General features: G+C 39.9%; 1 pseudogene; it reads left to right on the top strand.

Annotated features, from left to right (window-relative positions):
• The first annotated feature begins 13,896 nt into the window (after nt 1-13,896).
• Nucleotides 13,897-16,110, top strand: LOC113938436 (annotated as a pseudogene).
• Nucleotides 16,111-16,635: the final 525 nt, after the last annotated feature.

The raw sequence follows: 16,635 nt of genomic DNA, 5'->3' as shown, positions 1-16,635 counted from the left end.
ACTGACTCAAGCATAAGACTCAAAACTATTTGCTACCAAGAGCATCTGCAATCAGCCCTAGCCCTTCCAAACCCTTTGTTAGTGGTATATTAGGTCTCTGAACCTGTCACTGGAGTACTTTCAGTCTTTATAACACTATTAAAACCAGATAAATTCACTTTCAGCTGCAAGTTGGTGAGGTGGCAGTGTCATCCAATAGCTGGACAGGTTAAGCCCAGAGATCTAATTGCTATGAGTGGTGAGAGAACATTCCAGTGTTTAGTTGTTTTACTGAAAAGTGGCCCTTTGAATTCTAGGGATCCTAAGACATTACTAATGCATCTTAAATTGTGAGCTTATCTTCCTTTTTCTTATGCTGAAGCACATCTTAAAGTAATTATATCTTTTGCTCTAGTGTCCAGGATTAAAATCCCCTTCATTTCACCATTGACTATGCATTACCCCTGACAGTTAACAGAGTCAGTCCAGATTCAAGAGAACACAGAGATATTTGGGACTCAAAGTCCACTCATATTATCAGTGTTGATTTGCCTTTAAGCCTGTTTCAGAGGAATGAAACCAAATTTTTCCTAAAGCCTAGGATACTGGGATACTGGCCCCAAGTGAAAGTTCAAACATACTAACCTGGAGAAATTTGCAGATCTGCAGTTGCTAGTGATTACTGGGACTTACAGGCTCTACTAGTAATTCATTTGTTGTATCAAAAATACCATGTTTAAAGACATTTTAGATCTCTATCCATACTTAGCATAGTGAAGATGTCTTCTCCAAAACTTTTTAAGTTGCTCTTCATTCATCCAAGAATTGAGCATAATGTTAAGAGTCGTGAAGATACTTGGTTAGAAATATATATTTATCTCTGATCCTTTAAATATAATATTTTACACATCTACTGGTTTACCAAATTTTCTCACATTGAATTTTCCAACAAATTGTTACGTATCTTCTATATACAAGGTACTTTTATAGATATGCAAGGGTTCCAAATGTGAATAAGACACTGCGCTGTTGTTAGATTTACAATGTAATAGGCAAGATTATATGTGTACACAATATATGCAATAGAAACAATAAAACTAGTAGCTTAAAGATAATAGAAAGTGCTGTAATGGGTCTGAAAATAAGTCTGAATAGGTGAAGAATAGGAAATGCTTCACAGAAATGTGTTATCCATGCTAAGGCCTGAAAGGCTGGTAATATCTAATAACAGAATCGAGCAGAAACAAATCTTAGACCAAGAGAATAGCAAGGAAAAGGAGTAAAGTTGAATTAGCAAAGAGCATCTTTGGGAAGGTATACTTGACGACAACATAGGAAGAGTTATGTAAGAAAAAGAGAGATGAAATGTAACATGAAAACCTAGATGCTCTCCTAAGCAGATTAGAAATTACTCAGTAGCCAATAGGAAACCACTAAAGTTTTCTTAGCAGGTAAAGATATTATTTATTCCAAATATTTACTGGGTTCTTCCTCTACATCAGGGCAGAGACAGCCTATGAACTTGAGGATCTGTGGTCTAATGGAGGAACAGAAAAAAACAAACACAATGGAAGGTGAGATGATTTGTTATAAAGATTGGCAGAAATTTTCTTTAGTAAAATTAATTTGAAAACAACTAAAGAATTATAGAGAGAGAGATAAAAGGCCAAGAGACTACAGCAATGAGAAGCGGTGAGTAGCAATAACTCTAGATTTGAAGTTTAGCATAACCACTTACTAGCTATGAACCTTGAATAACTTGCTTGACCTTTCTTGAGTTGCCACAAGGAGTTAATATTGCCTATCTTCTAGGGACTTGTGAACATTAAATAAGATCAGGTATGAAGAGCACTTAGCATCACGTAGGTAATCAATAGTGGTAGCAATTTTTACAGCATTCCAGCTAAAAGGTAATTAAAGCTGCAGTGGGGAGTTGGCAATGGGAACGTAAAGAAAAAAGTAGAAGGTATACTGCAAAAGCATGATCTATAGCAGTGGATTGGAAACTATGTTGTGCCTGTTTTAAATAGCACATGTTTCCTTGTCTCATTCAAAGTGATTCTGATTCAGTCGGGGGAAGACAGACAATCCAAGTGATTCTTGGCTTATAGTCAGATTTTGAGAAACACGATTCTACAGGACTTGGTCATTGGCTGGATGTAGGGAAAAAAGAAAGAATTCCAAGATGCTCAAAGTAGGTGTTATTAATCCAAGGATGGTGAATCCTCAACATGCTAATGGGTAGAATTCAAAGCATTTAGAAACCACCCTTGAATATAGGTGTGTATGAGTATTTGCTGAGAAGAAAATCCATAGCCTTCATCAGATATTCAAAAAGACTTCTATTCTAAAACATTTAGCTTCATGATTTAGAGATTGTGGGTGCAACAGGAATAAATGATCAGCAATAGAAATGGAAAATTCAAAAAAATTCATACAATCTGGGGTACATGCTGCTAGCAACTGCTTATGTGACCAATAATTAGGTATAGAGTTTGTTCTAGAAGGTAAATTTAGGAGGCATCTGTGGAAGGAGGAAGAGGAACACCATAGGAATGAGGGGAAATCTTCAAAGGGAAAAATGGGAGGAGAAAATAGAAGATGGCCAGACCTAAGAGTTTGGACAATGGCTACATAGAGTAGGTAAAGAGTGAGCGAACCCTGGAGGAGCCCTGGGCTCAATCGGGAAAGCCAGGGAACTGAAAGTTTCCAAAAGGAGGAAAAGATGAACAGGGTTCAATAGCACAGAGATCAGACATGGAGAGCCACGAGAAACGTACTAGTTACTGATTCGGTCATTAGCAACATCAGAAGCAAGGTTTCCTGGAAAGAGATGGGATGAGATTGCAAAGGGTTAATGAAGGACCGAGTGAGTATTAATTAAAATACTTGTTCTAAGTTCAGAAATTACATTCCCTCTGAAGAAAGCAGGACTTCAAGTGAAGGCCTCTTTGAATTTTCACCCTCCTGAAATTCTATTTAAATTGCATAGTCCGACAGCAAAAGAATGACAAATTTGGAGTAAGGTAAGACCACTCAGGTGCAGCCTTAGGCTTAATACTTAGAGTTTCCATTTCCAAATGAGACCTATCCCCAGTAGCCATAGGATTGATTCAAAAGCCAATTACTTCCACGTGCCTCTATCCCCTACTTGGTATGATTTGTGGTGAAGGCTAAGCACAGAGGGAAAATGTCAAATAAAATGTTCACTGTCTCCATAAAATACCCTCACACTACAAGAGGATAATCCCGCTTCTTTGAACTAGCTAAAAACTGACCTTCCCTTGCTCATACTGCCTGTAAGAGTCCCAGGACAGGTTGTTCTGACATTCTTTTAACATCATCTCATCATCACAGCCAAAACTAATCACAAGAATATTACCCGTTGACAGGTGCATTTATTCTGTCAATTAAATCAGATGGTTAAATCGAAATGTGCCCCAAATCTCTCTTGTTTGCATTATCCATATTGGCGTTTCTTGGCCGTGGTTCATTGCTGGCTGGAAGTCGTCCAGCCCCCACAGAGTCACTTTGCAATATTGTGCCAGCAAGTTTCCGTGCTCTGCAGCAGCCACTCCAGCGAGGCCAGAACAGCACTACAGGACTGACCTGGAATGTTATATTGCTTCACTAAGATTTATTAAAAAATGGAAGGAGGGAGACTTAGATCAATGTTTTTGGAATGGAAGAGGATATATCACCTGATGGCTAAGCACAGATGACACGTGGGCAATGAAGCGAAGATGCTAGAGACAGGCAGTGAAGAAGGTTCAAGGAAGGATAAAACCAGCCGTATGCTGGAGAGCTTTCTGCCCCTTTTCTAAAACTCCCCTTCGCCACAAAGGGTCCAAAGAAAAGCAGAGCCTTAAACACGGACTCCTGTTTTGAAGACTATTGCCCCGAGAAGATATGCAAATATACCCAGGACCAGCAACAGAGCCTAAATTCCACAACAGATCCCATTCCCATGTTCCTCAAACAGAGAGTGAGTTTACACATTTCTGGCCACAACAACTAATCACAACGAGGCACGTTAAGGACAGGTCTAGGATTCTAGTCCCTGATGTACAGTTCAAGTGCCAGAATTCTTTGGCTCCCATTTCAAAATCCCTTGCTTTTTTTCAGCCAGTGTCTCTACCTAAGCATAGCTATAAAGATGCCTCCTTTTTTGGAAGATGGATTTGAAAAGCAAATAGTTCTGCTTTGGAGAGTATGAATAGAAAACACAAAAATGAATTGGAGAGGTAATGAGTGAAAAAAAATCTAGAGCGTGAACAAAAGTTGGACATGTTAGATTAGAATGGTAGTGCTACTAGAGAATGTCATGTCCTCTAAAGGTATGTTTGCATATAACTGCAAATTCCCTTCTGTGTATTATCTACCTAAACGGTCCTAGTGGCCTTGTGGAAACATTGCAGACTGTCAAATAAGCATACATGTAGACTACTGTTTTTTAAAGCTCAATATTGCATCATCTCACCTAAATATCAGAAAGTTCTCAGTATCTCTGAACTATATTTAGCTTTTATGTCAGTTTACATTACCTACCCAAAGAGCTTAAAACAGAGTCAGTGATTTTTTTTTTTTTTTTTTTTTTTTTTTTTTGGTCAAGCTTTTCACCTTTAAAGCATGGCATGAGATCTTAGCCACTCAACTCTCATTGGCTCTAGTGGTTTAGTCCCCATATGCCACTTAAAGAGTTTAGATCTATGATTTATCTTTGAGGAGAGTTACAGTCAATCAGGTAAATATCTATTCTGGCCAGTTTGTAAGGCAGGTATTCAGTCCACTTGAGGGAAGCTGTTTTAGCCTGTTTTGTAAATGTTTATTTGAGCACTTCTTTAAAAAATGTATATTCTATACCCAAGAGAATTATTTGATCTCCAACTTAGCTAATTAGCATTTAGGACATGGATAGCACATAATAAAAACATATATTAAGATTTTCAGGGAAAAAATAGCTACAGAATGTGCACAGTAACCAGTTTGGAGGATTTATCAACTAGGAATTCTGGAATATCACAGCCAGTTCAGCAAGACTGAGTTGTTCCCTGCTGAGAAAGAGGAATGGGAGGATTCCAATAGGATCAGATACACAGTGTGGCTTCGTCTACGTGTTAAGTAATTATTTCTCAAGGACCCAGTCAATAATTAAATAGGATCTATTTCCTAAAGCCTAGGATTTAATTTTTTATGTGAAAGTGATGGTAAACTTTCTCTGATGTTCCACGGTCAAGCTAATATAATAGATATCAAGCCTAAAGTCAGATGTGAGTGCCATATCAAAAAAGTACAATTAATATAGGCTTCCTGTGTTTCCAGGTATTGTTTGAAGTGCTTTGCATATATTATTTAATTTTTTCCACAAGTCTATAAAGTGTGATTTATCATACCCATTTAACAGTTAAGGAAACTGAGACTCAAAAGAGTCCCAGTAACTTGACCATAGCTTGTAAGTAAACTAGCCAGGGTTCAAGTTCAAGTCCTTCTGACCCCAAAGCCTGAACACTGAACTTTATATTCTACTGTTGTCCTTGACCATGCTTGGTGTATCTAGATAGGAAAGAGATTATTGATTTTACTATAAATTGCTCAAAATTTTATATCTTGTTAAGATGCAGAAAGATACAGTCCCCTTGCATGAGGAAACAACTCCTTTGAATTCAAGAATTCAAACTCTAACTCATTAGAGAGAGGGGAAGAATAAGAGGAAGGAGAGGGAGAGATGGAAGAAAAGAAACCAATGTTATAATAAACTGACACACTTGGCCACAGTTCTGATTTTGATCACTTTGTAGAAGACTGAGACCTACTTAATTCCTTTTTTTGCCATTAAAACTTTGATAATTTTCAAGATGTATCACACATTCAAATGGGAAAAAAATAGTGGCTGGGCATGATTTCAAACTGATTAACAATTCAGATTCTAATAAATAGTTTAATTTTCCACAAGGTTATTGGTTACTAATTTGGAGTATTTTATTAACATATATGTCCTACTTTATCCTACCACACTTTACTCTTTCCATATGTACATTGTTATAGATCTAATAACAGTATGTAAATAGCATATCCGTTAGTTGATGAAAATAAGAAATACCATGGTTCTCAATCTTTTGAAAGTCAACCAAAGCTACCTATTGAGGGCATCTTCTTGTCCTACGTTCCCAATCCTGGGTACCCTGCTATGAATATGTTCTACTGACGTGGATTCCAGCACTTCTGGATCTAGCTCTAATGCAATTCTCAAGAGCATTTCACTTCTGTCCTTTCCAGGGCTCACTCTTGGTGGAAACATTTTCAGTTCCTAAAGGCTGGCCCCATTACTTTGCAGCAGTCCTTAGTTTTAAAAGAGAAAATTTCAATTCCTTTCTCCCTGCTATTATATATATACAATTATTTTTATATTATATCTATTATATATATATATATATCTCCTTCTCCAGTGTGAGAAGCCACTAACCTACTTTTTTAAGTACTCACAAATAAAATTTGCCTTATATTCACTCTAATGGTGGTGCTAGAAACCTATCAGTATGGTCTCATTGTCAACCAACACCATTAAATGCTCCTTCAATCCTATACATCAAAATCTTCTCTACAGTTTCAAATGTATTTCAATCCCTACCTCTTCTATTAGTCTCCCTTATGGAGAGCTTCCATAATGCCTTCTTTAGGTTAATGATCTCCAGAACCTCTGCTTTTTCTAACCAGTCATGGCTCTCTCTGTATCTATCATATTTTGACATACACTGGGCGCAATTCAAGGTCTGGAACTGTTTTTTAATTGTTTGCATGTCTCCCCAAAATACAAATCTCTCCACGATGATCATAAACTGAGAGAACAGACTTTGTTTTATATTTCTTTCTTTTGCTCTAATTCAGTATCCTAAGGAAAAAAAAGTCTATTTAAGTCCTTAAAAATTTACCAAATATGTTCCTAGCATGTTGTGAATACAGTAATGACACAAAATAGTTGTTGAATTCAAATAGAATCCTATCACTTTCAGTGACTTCAGTTTTTAAGATTCAACTTCTTGAAGAAATCTCTTCCATCTTCTGACTATTATTGGCCAACAGGGAAGAAAATTTGTTGAAACCAACAACTTCACATTTGAGTGACTAATTTATGTAGGTGTTCACACTACCACAACCCCTGAAGACCACTGCATTCCTAGAGGTTAAGCTGTCCTTAAAAATGCTGTAGACATGCAAGCCTGGACCACTTGAAATGGGCTTCTCTTCCCTGGCCCTGGTTTATCCAATATTAGTTTTGAATGTGGTTGACAATAGACATTGGAAGGTGGGTTAAGTGAAGGTACATAAAACCCTTACCAGTGATTCTTACTTTTTGAGAGAGTTATCAGTCCCATTAAGAATCTGATGAAAGTATGGGCTAAAAAATGCCATAGCAACCACGAAAATTCTACAAATTTGGCCCGTGCTTGAATCAGTTTAACATAAACCAATTCAACTCAGACTTGACTTTTATTCCTAAAGTCAACAAGGCGTCACATCAATGTCAAGGAACATAAAATAGGAGCGAAGAGGCCCCTGGAAAATGGCCAGATTTTTAAGATTCCATGCCATATGAGTCTTTTTCTTTGGGTTGAGCCTTGTTACCATTAATTAGTGACTTCACTTGGGAGTAAATGGGTATCAACCATCTGACTTCCATTTGTCAAGAGATTTCTGATAAAAAACAAAAAATGAATGCATGGTAAATTCTGGATTACCTGTGCTCCCCAAGGGTTTGGCATATGACTAAGCAAATACACTAGCCCAACGGATCCACCTTTCTAAATGAGTGGGCCTGGCTCCAGAAAACGCAAATCTTATAAGGTTGCCTGGACTGCCAGCTGCCTCGATTTTAGCACAACGATTTAATGTATTTTAAATAAATGTAACATAAGGAAAAAATGCTTTGTACAAATTGGTCATCTGTTGTTTTTCTGGCTGGCACCATGATTTATGTAATATATCAGTAGAACGACATCTCTCTATCTGTCTCTTGGATAACAAAGTACATATGCAAGTTTCTTTATAGTGCTTTAACCCCCTGATGACTAGAAAGGTCCTGCTGACAATTTATTTCTTACATAGCATCTACATAAGTTAAAGATGCTGTCAGATAATTCAAGTATTTTATGTTTTGTCTGTTCTACTCTCCTTAGCCTGGATACCATCATATTCCTCACACTCAAGGCTGCAGCATTGTTTTTCTCATTGTGTACAAAAGTCAGCACTCAAGATTTGGGTGATATCCATCTCTGCTCAAACTAGCATCAACTAAATTGTCATAATATCCCAAATTAGTCTTTATTGATTTAGTGCTAATTATAAGGGCCACATGTGTATATTTACTTTTTATTTCTTCTTTTCTCCTCAAGGAAAAAATAGAAATAATATATTCCTCCAGTTTAGTGAAGCATAATGCAATTCTTGTTTTTGGTAGGGTACCAACACCAGGGATGACATCAGCACAAATCACTGGAGCATGAAATAGAACAATTTTTTTAACCTATTTTGGATCACACACATATATTGTGAAAATCTTATGAAAACTTGGAGCCCTCTCCCCAGAGCAATGTATATTTGCTCTTACATAAAATTTTGCATACAGTTTCAAGAGGTTCACAAGCCAGAAGAACATAGCAATATGATTTTGTATGTCTTTCAAAGATAAAGCATTGTTTTAGCTCTCTAATTAATCCCACAGGAATAACATGGTGGATTTGTGTTGTAGCTTGCTTGTAACAATTGTTTCTGGGCTAGTTAGCTTTTTTTGGAGCTAATGAGGAAGGGGGTCATAGGTTCAATTCATTTAGGGGTCAGTTGGCTGTCATACAAAGAAAAGGCCTTTGCCATATTGCTGGCCCACCATCTTGCAAATTTATGCATTTTTTCTCACCAATGAGAGACGGATGGCTAAGAACAAATCACCATTTCTTCTGGAAGGAACACTCACAAGTGCTTTTCCTTGCTTTGAGGATATCAATAATTATATAATTATTGGAAGTGGCAATGTATTATAGAAAGAGAATGAGGGTCAAGAGACCAGAACCAACGTCTGCCATAAAGTAGCTAACTGTATGACTTTCAGCAAGTTATCTGGCTTTTCTGAGTCCATTTTCTCATTACAGGATTAGACTACATAATTAGAAATATTTCAACTCAAAAACTTTAATACTAAGTAAGGATCACTGTATTTGAAGGAGTAAGAACTGCATATAGTAGCAAAAATGAAAGTACATACAAATGGGGAATCCCTGGTAGTAGTCAAATGATTCCACAGTAATACAAAGTTCCCTGACTGAAGCATTCTTATCACTGTCATTGATTATGGGAAAACTTAATTCACAACAAATGTGACATACAGACCTACTTTTATAGTTAACCTACATTAATTTATACATATACATATATTATTGAAGTCCATGCTCCTAGTTCCTAAGGAAGAAAATGCACATGCTCCAGTAAGTTAATGAAGAGGAGAATATAATTTTTTTAACTATCTAAAACCTGGTTGGCTGAGTAGAAGGGGCACGAGGAGATCCTAAAAGGAACGCATCTCGTCCATAAGTCAGAAAAACCAGTTTCTTTGTATAGGCTGATGGAGCAAAGTACAAATTAAAGCATTTAATTGCTAAACTTGCACTGCTCATGGTAAAAACACTACCTATCTTTAAAACCTCTCTGTATTTCTTTTCTAAGATGTAACACACACACACACACACACACACGCATGCACACACGCACAAAATGGATAGACACTGTTAAGTCATGTTTCATGGTTTGGGGGTTCTTTTTCTTTTCTTTTTTGCAACACCAAAAAATGCCTCTATTTTCATTTGTTTTATAGTCTGCTAATTTGGCTATGGAGCTAATGCCCATTTAAGGGAATATGGTGTGGGACGATGTGCAGCAATATTAAGTGAGAAAGCCATATGTTTCTTAGCCCCACCATACTGTCTGTGACTGCCCTCACCCCTTGTGGGTTAGCTTTTTCATTCGATAGGCCTACAGTGGGTGGGAGGCCATTTTTACAGGTGTTTGGTGGAGATCACACACAAAATAAAGATTTCTAAGGGGAGTGAGGTGTGTAAAACATCCAGAAATAGCAACTTGTTTTCACTTAAGATGCAATCCACAGAGGTCTGCTTCAGACTCTTAATTTATAGTATTATCTGTATATATCATAAGTGACTGCCTGCCCCTAGATAGCTGACACAGTGCCCAGAATATTCGGAGCTGTTTTCGATCATGGCATAGTCTAGGAAAGTATTAGAAGCAAACTTATTGCGCCACTAGGTTCAGTGACCAAAACTGAAAATGCATTTTATCAAAGAAAGTGTTTCATGTTAAATTCCAAGGGTACACCTGCCAGTGAGGGGGTTAAAAAGTAGTAAGTCATTAAATACGTCCACGATACAAAACGCCTTTTAAAAAAAAAAAAAATTGTCAGTATAGTTTCCGTAATTTGCTATTTTGGGGTACCACTGGAATAGAGCATCAAGGGGCAGAAACGTACAATAAAGTCAAGAGGGCCCTCAACTAAACAGAAGGTTAAACACGGGCCCTGACAGCTCCCATCATCTGAAATTATATTATCGTGGTTTCCTTGAGCTCAAGAGAATTCTCTTCTACTGACTCATTTGCTGCCCAAATTAAAGTGTAGGTGCACACAGCCTCAAAGAGGAAATCAAACAAGAGAGAGGGTATAAAAACAATACAACTGGAGAAGCATGAGGTTTATATTTTTATGCTAATGTGCTGGTAAGAAAAGGGCTCCATTTGGGGAGCAATAAACAAAGGGGTGGGGGGAAGGCTGTGAGCAGATCTCAGTAAAAAACACAGAGGCTTTCTATGCAGATGGGGGATTTAAAAGAAGTAAAATGATAACCACATAGTCAAGAGACTAGAAAAGAGACCTTGATGTTTGATAGTTGTAATAACCTGCAGAGTGCTCTAATGGCTCGGGGATCAGGTGCAGAGCTCCAGCAATAACGAGAGCTGAATAATTATCTCGGCCGTATCTGTATCACCAAAGTCCCAGCGTATGAGCTATATAAGGAGGCTTCTGCTGCCTCTCCAAGATTTCCTGAAATGTTAAATCACTGATTTGGGAGCACTTCCAGCATTAGTACTGCCCAGTTAGAAAGAAATAAAGCCCAGAATTCTCCTGTGGCAGTTCTAATGTCTTTGTTAATTATGAATTATGGGTAAACATGCAGACTCACAGAGGTCACGGCTGTCAGCAACAATAGTTTTCAAGAAGGATTTTTACGAGGGTCTTTTTCACTCCACCATAATGTCCATTTTATATACATAAACAGAGCCAGGCATACAAAAAATGGTGTTTGCTTTTTAGGGGAGCTGGATTTTTTTTTTTTTTTTTTTTTTTTTTTGTCTCTCCTTTTTCCTCTCTTTCCCCTCCCCTTGTGTGGAGGCATGTAGCCACAGCCAAAGCAAAGCGGTTCCTAACTGGAGTTCTCCTCTGTGACTGACAACAGCTGCACCATTCCAAGGACTAGACAGAAAGTGTCGCTGGGGCTGAGGCTGGGTTAATGATCAGACACTGAAAACCACCTCTTTCTTGTTAATCGGGTAAGCGGGCAGTTGGGTGACCCATCAGCAGTGGTCACCTTTCACATCCAGTGGAGAAACAAAAGCTGCATACAGTATGCTTGATTAACCTCACTTAAATGGCAATGCTAATCTCAAATCTATCCCAAGAGTGTATATAAACAGGATTAAAATTATATTATGTGTGGATCCAGCCCAACAAAAGCAACTGGCACAAAATCATTTTAATTAGGTGGTAGCGGCTGTAACTCATTCAACTTTGGCATTAATTCTTGTTGTCCCATCAAAGAACTTCTGGGCCTTACTGTAAGACAGTGTGACTGTGGAATAAAGGAGATGCTCGGTGGCTGTTAGTCACTCTCATGCCTCAGCTTCACACATAATGCGTCGACATATCGACGGTAGCTTAGACAGTACAACCAGATCAAAATTTGATTAGAATATTCAGAAAACCTGTGACAATCTTTGTCCATAACTTTTTCGAGGTAGACAACAGCTAGAAAAATGCCTTGGCAAATTTTACCATGCTGACCTTCAAATGTCAAAAATGGTAGTATCGGTGCTCACTTTGGAGACTTACTTTCTTTGCACAGAGCAAACTGAGGACCTACGCTAACCTCTGGATGTAAGAGAACCAGATCTCAGGGCCAGGCCCCCTTCATTTCTCTTTATGCCTTTTCTCTCCTGGTCCATGTAAATGATATTTTCTCATCATAGGGCCTACGAGTTCCCTCCAGGTTCTAGCTCAGAACGACGTCGCAGGGCAACCTCCCTCCCACTGACCTTTCTTGAGGAAGGTCCTTTGTTTATTTGAACTGACTTTTAAGATGAAGGCCAAGCAAGGTTAATCACACCCCAGATCATATAAGGGAAGATTCATTATAAAGACACTTTCTCTTCAGTTTTCCAGGGAACACAGAAATGACCTGGAAGCAAAAGGCCCAGAGAGCATCAGGTAACTCCAATTTCTAGAAGATGGTTCTGTCCAGCCCAAGTGCTTCCCAACAATGCGGTCTCACTGTACACATCCTATTTTCCTATTTTCCTATAGGATGCTATGATATGATCCTATCATCCTATTTTCAAATCCGTTTCCTAGTAGAAATAGTAGCTAAGAGTGGGTTGATCTTTCCCAACCAATTCAGAAGGGAACATCAAGAAGAGTCCTACAGATGTTCCCAGTTCCAAGCTTCCCCACCCCAACATTCCCAAGACCTAGATGAGCCCTGCATTTCTCTCTGCCCTGCCAGAGAAAGCACAGCTAGAGGCATGGCACATTTCCTGAAAAAATTCAGGAAACTAGTATGTATTAAATATTTACTATCTACCTTGGAACAGGCTTTGCTTTCCCATGCACCTCCAGCACAGGACTCCTCAACCCTGGGGAGCTCAGACATAGCACCTATACCCAGGGCCTCCTCCCACCCCCAAGAAACTGTTGCCACTGGTTATGCAGTCAACATATATTTTATCATCATTATTATTATTATTAACCTGACTATATAAAGGGAATTAACCAACCAGGGTGAAAAAAGGGAATCTGTCACTGGCTTTAATGGAAAATTCCTAAAATACAGAGAGATAAATAGTTTTCTAATTTTGAGAACAATGACTTGTAGAAAATCTGACTATAAATATCTTCAAGTTCTGGGGGTGCTTAGTAAATAAACCAGATTATTCTGTATGATAGGCCAAAATGGAGAAGTGGGAAGAAAGAGAAAAGTGAGTTCCATGTGCCATCCAAGTGAAAGCTGAGGCAAAGTCTGAGAGACACGGAAGAAATGTGGCTTGGCTTCCTGGAGAAACTGCATGGGCCGTAAAGAAGGTAGGGGATGAGAGGAAAAACCCGGCGTAGCAGATAAAACGAACTACTTTGCTAGCTGATTTTTGAAAAGGGGAAAAGAAACTGTTTTACTGAGTCAATAAACCAATTCTCATTTCATAATTTCTTAATTCTGTTTGGATTAAGAAACCAAACCATGTCTCCTAGGGGCAGAATAATTTTTACAGTGTGTTAAAAATAAATCTTGCTATATTTAAAAAAAAATTTTTTTTTTAAGTTTTAAACAAAGTCAGCTTATGTGCCAGATTACCAGGACTCAGAGAGGCTCAGAAGTCAGGAGGAAAAAAGTAGGGTTGATCTGGAGTTTGGCCATCGTGAGGAAGGCAATTTGATCCACTCAAATGTCTCCTTAAATCAAGCTTCTATTTTCTCTCTACTCTCATTTTCATTTTTGCCTTTTAATGTTGCTTGAATCTCTTCCAAGTGTCCTCTGCCATGGCAACACCTGCAGGTGAAGGCCCTGCTCCTTGCTGCCAGCCTCGCCAGTGATGAAGAGGCAACCGATCACCGCACAAGGAGAGGAGTGCAATCTCCGAGACGCCCATGAACAGTTCGAGTAGGAGGGTGTCCCTGAAGCACCCTCTTCACACAGGTGTTTAACCTGTTTAGCCATATACCAGGAAAAGGGAAAGTAAACAAAGACCCTTTCTTTCTCTGGTGTTTGCATTTTATCATCTCCCCCAAAGTGACACATTCTCTAAATTCATATTAACAGTCCCCGAGGTGTCTGTTCTTTCCACAGCATGTCGTAGCGTTCCCAAAGTGGAGAGGGAGCTCTCCCTCTGCTTGCCCTCCCTCTCTTATGCCTCCGTGCCCATGAGGGTCTGAGGCCAGCTTTAATGCTGTCCCTTAGATGCCAGGTGACAATGGCCAGGGCCAAGGTGTACAACATCCCTGCCTTCTGGACCTCTGCCAATCATTCCCCATTTCTGAAAAAAAAAACTCTTACGCAGAGATGTTTTCAGTCAGATCACCTATGCTTCTTATTCACGCCATCCGTAAAAACAGAATGTTATCCATTTCTGTTTGATGTTACAGCCTTTCAATTTAGGTGCCTAAAGCACTTCATGAACCTTGTCTTGGTGCCAAGTACTGCCTTTCTTCCCCTTATTCCAAGGGACAAACAGGCACACAAGAATCAAGAATCTGACCCAGTGTCTGCCTCAAATGACCCAACACCAAGGCCAGAAAGAGCTCTGAAGAGCTAATGTTCCAACCACCCACTTACCCAGCCTGTCTTTGTTATTATTTCTACAAAGCCTTCTATACCTTGGCAGGTCAAGGAGACAACATGTGGCAAAGCACTATTGTTACCTGGTGAGACTTACTGCAAAGTGTTCAGTGTGATTTAAAGTCTGTGTAAACTTGCTATTCCTTTTTCTTTACAAAGTTGACATATTATTCTCTAAAATTTGCAATAGGTGGGGCTGACACTTCTCTGACCGGGCAAGACAATTGCAGGACCTGAGCTTTATGTAGGGCCTCCAGATCTAAACTCAGATTAGAAAACCTCCATGTCTAATTGTTCTGCTCTGAAGAAATCCCTTCTATGAACAGAGCCTCAGTAGTATTACGTTCATTCCTCCATCAAATGTCAAATCAAAATTTTCAAGAGGAAGTTTTGCTTTGGAAACCTCTGGGGCTAAAGGTCAGGAAGTTAGTCGCTGGCAGCTGGCAGTCATAAATCTCATGAATCATCTCGGTGGTCCAAAGACTCTCCCCAATGGCCACAGACTCCTCCCCACTCTATCCTCAGTGCCCACGAACCCAGTTTGACTACCTTCTCCCAGCTTTCTTAAGTAGTACATTCCCTTTCAGGGGGTGATCATAGTACCTCCTTCATGAGGTTGTTATAAATATCCAGTGGATTAACACATTGCTTAGAAAAGTTCCTGGCCCACAGTGATCTTTCAAGAAATGCTTATTATTAGGAGGAGGGGGAATTAGGGAGGAAGAGATAAGACAAAGCATCTCAGATAAAGACTACATTACTCACTTGAGGACACACTAACCAGTAGTACAACCAAGACTATAATTAAAGTTTCCAAACCTCCCGTGCACAGTAGGACCACCACCGCAGGATGCAAGTGCCCAAATGGATTATGAAAACAGCTACGTAGGAGATAAAGGTTTCAACACATTCCATGTTGAGGACAATTTAAATTTTGAATTTCAAGTTTTGGTTTCATCAGTCGGATCCCGGCAGCAGCTGCAGTGTCTCTTGTCTTTTCTGTCTCTCCTTGTTCTCTCCTTTCATGTCTGGAAACATGGCCTCTGGTGTGGCTGTCTCTGACAGCGTCATCAAAGTGCTGGATGACACGAAGGTGTGGAAGTCGTCAACACCAGAGGAGGTGAAGAAGCGCAGGAAGGCGGTGTTCTTCTGCCTGAGCGAGGACAAGAACATTATCCTGGAGCAGGGCAAGTAAATGCTGGTCGGTGATCCGGGCCAGAATGGAGAAGACAACACCTAGGCCACCTGTCCAGACAGTCCAGATAAGGACTGCCACTCTGCCCCCTCCGATGCAATCTATAAGACCGATGAGACAGGCAGGAGGACCTGGTGTTTATCTTCTGAGTCTGAACCCCTTAAGAGCACAGTGACCTATGCCAACTCTAAGGACACCATCAAGAAGAAGCTGACAGGGATCAGTCATGAATTATAACCAAACTACTACGACGAGGTAAGGACCACTGTATCCTAAGCAGAGTAGCTGAAGGGGGGGCAGGCGTGCCATCACCTTCCTGGAGGGCAAGCCTTTGTGAGACCCCTCCAGCCCCCTGCCTCGAGCATCTAGCAGCCCCAAACCTGACCTTGGGGACTGCAGACTTTCCCCTTCCTGCCAGACCAGAGGAGCTAGGGGGATCTCAGCAGGGGGAGGGCAATCCCTTCACCCCAGTTGCCAAACAGCCCCCCACACCCTGGCCCTTCCTCTTGTCTCTGTCCCTGGCAGTTCTGGCCTTCCCAAACTGCTTCTGATCTTCTGATTCCTCTTGGGTTGAAGTAGACCAGTTGCCCCCAGGCACCTCAGTTTTGGGGGTGCTGTATTTTTTGATGACACCCTAACACCCCACCTGCACCTCCCCTTTCCCATGCTGCCAACCTCTTCCCACAGTAGCGGCACTGTGCTTGTCTGTTTTGTTCTGTGTATAAATGGAAGTTGTAGAGATGACTCCTTCCTTGGGCTGCCTGGTTCCCTTCCCCTTTTCCCCTGGCTGCTGCCACTGGT

The sequence above is a fragment of the Zalophus californianus genome, chromosome 8 (assembly GCF_009762305.2).
Source record: "Zalophus californianus isolate mZalCal1 chromosome 8, mZalCal1.pri.v2, whole genome shotgun sequence".
NCBI classification, from domain to species: Eukaryota; Metazoa; Chordata; class Mammalia; order Carnivora; family Otariidae; genus Zalophus; species Zalophus californianus.
This window is presented reverse-complemented; position numbering and strand designations above follow the sequence as displayed.